A 6,000-nucleotide genomic window follows, 5' to 3' on the forward strand; every position below is an offset into this window, starting at 1 on the left:
TCAATTCCACATTAGAGGGAGACACACGTTTCGAAGCAAATGATGATTTTTATATGCTCTCTGACTTGACAGTTCACAGAACCATAAATCTTTGTATTTGTGTATCCCGAAACAAAAGATATACGATTCTATGAAAGGAGTGTACAAAGAGCAAATAAAAAAGAACGTTAGATTATCACAACTCAAAAAAAAAAAAAAAAAAAATGCTGAGCAACTTGAAATAGGGTGGATCCTTGAGTGATTTTTTTTTCTGTGAGCAAATACCAACATACGCTTGACATGTAGCCAAAATGACGTAAGTAATAAGAGAGACCATTTCTCTCTCTTGTCCTAAGTGGAAAAATGAAATTTCCTTGTTAGAAGACTGTGTCATTCAAAAATCATGATCGGATGCCACAGGGTTGTAGAGGATGAGATTCTATAAACTTAATAGAAAAAAAAAATTTAATATTATTTTTCACCATTGAATTTAAATGCTTGGTAGTCGTCCATTTTCAACCCCTTGGATCAAGGTCAAAAAAGTCCTTTTTCAGATTTTTTTTTGAATATAAATTTTTTTCATGAGATCTAGAAGGCTCTGGTGTTGGATTGCCAATGTGATAATCTATGTTGGCCTATCAACCTACTTTTAGATTTGAAATCTTAAAATTAAAATATTTAGGCAAAGAATCTTCCAGTAGGAGAGAGGTCAAGCTTATGTTGGTTTGTGAGCAAAACATCACTCTTGGATCCTATGTAGCTCATTTTTCTTGTGGTGCTTTTCCAAGGTTAGGAGAGCACCACGTCAACAAGAAATTATACACCCACGGTTCAACATTGGTTAAAAATTGAAGGCTGGTGACCCTTTATTTTCAAACTCTTGGCATAATTCTTTTCATTAAATCAGATCTAGGCCCTTAACACTAGAGGGCTGTAGTGTTATTTTCTCTTTCCACTATGGATGAAGCGCTACAGGGAAAATTGGTTATAGAGGATTTGTTTCCCTTGAAATAACATTCGATGTGACACTTGAGTGTACAGAAAACCATAGATACTTTTCCTCCGATATATGTGAAGTACACTCATGGACAATCGATGGTTCTCTTTACACTTGAGTGCTACTTCAAGTGTTATTTGGATTTTAACATAATTAGAATTTAATTGTATTAGAATCCTAATTAGTATTATTTGGAGTCACTGTAACAAGGTTCTTTATTTAATTAAAACTACTTTAAAAAGGGAGTCGAGCTGAAGTGACCTCATATTGCACTTTTTAATGTGAAAGTGAATAAGAACCATAGATGCTTTTTCACTCGTATCTCGACGAAAAGCATCTATGGTTGCATACATTCTCACATTAAGAAGTGTGATATAAGTTCCAGCTTGAGGTCACTTCAGCATTATTCTTAAAATTTTCCTTTTCTACATGAGTCGTGCTACCTTGACTTCATTGGAGACTGCATTCAACACTGTGCTAAAGTGGCAGTGCATAGAGAACCATATATTTCTTTCGTCGAGATATAATTAAGGAAAGGAATCTACTGTTATATTTGTACTGCCACGTCAGTATAGGGTTGAACGCAGTGCCCAATGAAGGCAATTCAACATTTACCTTTGTCCACACATGTTCTTTTGAATTGTCTCTCTTCATCTTCTATAAGCTCTCTCTCTCTCTCTCTCTCTCTCTCTCTTTGGAGTGCACACATTAAAATTAGAACGTTGATCCATCAAAACAAGTGATCTTTTTTGGCAATCTTTCTACTATTTACATCTATTTTTTGGGCACACATCAAATTGTTTTTCCTCAATTTTTGGTTGCAAAAAACTAGAGAAATTATAGTTGATCAACTTGGGTTGTTTTATCTTGGGGGGTGTAGCATGAACCCTTACATGGGTACAATGTGATTATTTACCAAATACTTGACGAAAAATCATAACAATTCATCTAACTTGCACTACTTCTCTCCAAAATCACCTCAACCCATACCCTACCCTAACCTAACCTATCCCCATCATCATCACCCACATCACAACCCATATCCTACATACCCTAACCTATCCTCATTCTCTAATACCATCAATCACCCACATCATCACCCATATCTCCTACATCTCAACCCATCACTTTCCCTTAAAACACTCCAATAAAATCATCTCAACTCATACCCCCCCATCATCATCACCAAACTAACTCATATTCTTCTCTCTAATCAAACAACTACCATCACCAATCAACATACCCCATCACCTCACTCTCTCATCATATTTGCCACATGTCTTCATACCCTTAATCCTCCCAAAAATCAATCTACCAACCTCTTACATAATCCATTCTTTTAAATCTAAACACCTCACCTCTTCAACCAACCTAACACTCATTTTCCAAATAACTCCCTTACACCCCCATTCTCCCATCAACCATCACTTATCTCACCCCACCAAACACTCTACTTAAATGGATTTGGGTAGGATGCAAATCATTTGGATCTAAACATTACCCTTTTCCACTCATTACATAATTACCCTTACTTTCCTTCTAAATTTCATACCCTTCCCTTCTAAAACCAATGCCATTATCCATTCTCCTAACCTTTCACCCCATTATACCCCTAAACACCCTCCAAGCATCTATAAATACCCTCTTCTTATTCCCAAAAATGGTTAACTACTATTACCAAGTCTCACATAAAAAAAATATATTCACTCAATCTATTATCTACTCATCTCTTCTCTATTCTCACATCAACCTTCCAAAAAAAGAAAAAAATATTCTCTCACATTTACTAAGGACCTTAGAAGACATTGAAGAAGAAGAAGAAGGAAAGCAAGGAAAGAAAAGATGAAGCATCAAGGTGGGTGCAACAAAATACCTCCCTCTCTCTCTACCCTCTCCTCCTCCCTCTTCTATCATCCCCTCTTCTCTTCATGTTGTTTTAGATGGACTTAGGATGAATGGTTTTCAAGGTTTAGGTCTATTAGGATCATATTCATCAATGATTTGATCCTATGATCAAGCCGAAAGTAAACCTCTATGTAGGGTACAAATACACACACGTGACACCTTATTTTCTATTTTTTAATCAAAATGACCGAGTTCTTTGAGGTTACCGCCACTTGGCAGAGAGAAAAGGGTGCCTAACACCTTCCCTTTTCTCCAACCGAATCGTTTACCCCGAATCTTAAGGTTTGATTAGTCCTTATCCATCGTGAGTCACTACGTGCCAAAAATGTCACTTTTTAGAAAAATGTACATCGGGTGACCATTCACACCCACTTACAAAATGAATGGTGGTGACTCCAATCCTTAGTAGATATGGCCATTGTAATGGCGAAAATCACGTATCTACAGCTGGCGACTCTGCTGGGGAATCATGGTTCATCCCTCGTGACAACTTGGTTATTTTGGAAAAAAAAACACATATTTTTATTTTACTAACATTGTTTGTTTGTCTCCTATGGATTTTTTCACAAGATCAAATTGTAATATTTACTTATTTTTGTTGCTTTTATTACATGTTTGTAAGGGAGTCGATGAAAAAGAAATGAAAAATATTATTGCACGAGCATAGCCTACTTCACAAGCCACCCCACCCTCAATATATTTAGCCCCGATGTTTAGTAGTTCTACGGGTTGAGATCGTTATTTCAAGTGTCGGGGATGAATATATTAAATTCGATCACCAACCAACGACGTGCGTACTCCGGTATGCATCGAGGTTTAAAAATCGGGTAGTCGTGAAACCACCTACTAAGCCGCATGCATGTGCCCGATTAGACAATGCTAGGACACAAGTCTTCAATGTTACATCGACCCCCAAGCAAGGTTGTACAAGTTGTATTCGGGCCTCGAAGCCCAAGTTGTAAGCCCAAAAAGGCACACGTAGATCATAGGTTATTTATTTTCGTTTTCTTTCCATCTCCCTTTAGGTAAAGGGGAGGAATGCATCACATTCATGTTCAGAAAAAAAAACAGTGAAGAAGGGGAGCAAAACAGGGAGGGACATTTAATACAGTGTCCAGAAGTCAGTTTCTATGTGTTACAGAGTCTGGATTTCTTTTTGGTCCGTATTTGTAAGACGGTTGGAAGAACATATGCATCATCCGTGTTGGAAGTACGGTTGGAACAGTGAATATCCTCATCCGTGTTTTGAACACGGTTGACGCAGTGGATATCCTCATCCGTATTTTGAGCATGGGTAAAATAGTGAGTCTCTTATCCGTGCCCAAAACATGGATAACAGAAGGATAATTACATCCGTGCCACTAATATGGACCAGTGAATTCGAGCCCACAAAATGAATACAGTCCATTTTTTTAGGGGCCCACTTCCCATTGATCAAACATTGATGACACCTTTAGGAAAATCCCAAATTTTGGAAAAACTAAGTGAAATGGATCTTTGTTAATCAATGTTTTCAACAAAATACCAAAAAAAAAAAAAAACAAAACAAAAAAAAATGGGGGGAATGTACGAATTTTCCCAAGCTAAACCACTTTTGTGAACCGACCCATATCCAAGTTGGATTGGTTCCCCACCACTTATGTCCATCTAAACAGGGTCCATGACCTGTACCACCCAAACCAGGTCCACGACCCAGACCCAAATCCATTACAACTGGGTCTACGACCCAGATCCATTTTCAATTGGGTCCACGACCCAAATCCAGTTCAATTGGGTTCACAACCCAGATTCAAACACATTTCAACCGGGTTTGCGACCCAAATCCATTTTCAACTAGGTCCATAACCTAGATCCAGTTCAACTGGGTTCACAACCCAGATCCAAACCCATTTCAGCTGGGTTTACGACCCAGATCCATTTTCAACTAGGTCCACAACCTAGATCTAGTTCAACTGGATTCACAACCAAGATCCAAATCCATTTCAGTCGGGTTTAGGACCCATATCCATTTTCAACTGGGTTCACAATCCAGATCCAAACCCATTTCAGTTGGGTTTACGACCCAGATCCATTTTCAACTGGGTCCACGACCTAGATCCAGTTCAACTGGGTTCACAACCCAGATCCAACCCATTTCAGCTGGGTTTACGACCCAGATCCAGTTCAACTGGGTTCACAACCAAGATCCAAACCCATTTCAGTTGGATTTACGACCCAGATCCACTACAATTGGGTCCAAAATCAAGATCCGTTTCAACTGGGACCACAACCCATATCCGTTTCGACTGGGTCTAAGACCCAGATCCACAACGAACCAGATCCATATCCAATTTCGAACCAAGTCCTTGATCTAACAAAGATAACAATCAATCAACTCAAGTAAATTCAATCTTTTTCAAAAAAAATAAAAAAATAAAAATAGATTTTAAAAGCGCCAATTGCAGTCCTTGATCAAAGTCGGTGTCTAGAAAGATCTTGCCTTGTTGATACGAGGGGGATAGACCACGTCTATTCAAGGAAATGAGGTGATTTAAGTGTCATTGTGCGTCGCCTCTTCCCTGGAGATCTGTCTGGTCGACGTTGATTTTAGAGAACTGAATTGAAGGCTATCAAAAACATGGGTTCTTCCAACTCGATTTATCCTAGAAACTATCTTTCAAAATATTTTCCAAATTCGTGTCGATGCCAACTCTGTGCTGATGAAAATACCTTTTCAGAATGTTTTCTCGATTCCGTGTCGATGCCAGCTCTGTGTTGATGAAAATACCTTTTCAAAATATTTTTCCAACTCGGTGTCGATGCCAGCTCCGTACTGATGAAATTACTTTTTCAACAATATTTTGTCGACTCCGTGTCGATGCCAGCTTCGTACTAAGATAACTTTATTTTCAAAAATGTGTTATCGATTCCGTGTCGATGCCAGCTCCGTACTGATGCCAACTCTGTGTTGATGCTGACTCCATGTCGATGCTGACTCCGTGTCGATGCCAGCTCCATGCTGATGAAATTACCTTTTCAAAATATTTTTTCGACTCCGTGTTGATGCCAGCTCCGTACTGATGAAATTACCTTTTTCAATAATGTTTTTTCGACTCCGTGTTGATGCCAGCTCCGTGCTG

Source organism: Akebia trifoliata, chromosome 11 (genome assembly GCF_017979445.1).
Source record: "Akebia trifoliata isolate Shusen 1 chromosome 11, ASM1797944v1, whole genome shotgun sequence".
NCBI lineage: Eukaryota > Viridiplantae > Streptophyta > Magnoliopsida > Ranunculales > Lardizabalaceae > Akebia > Akebia trifoliata.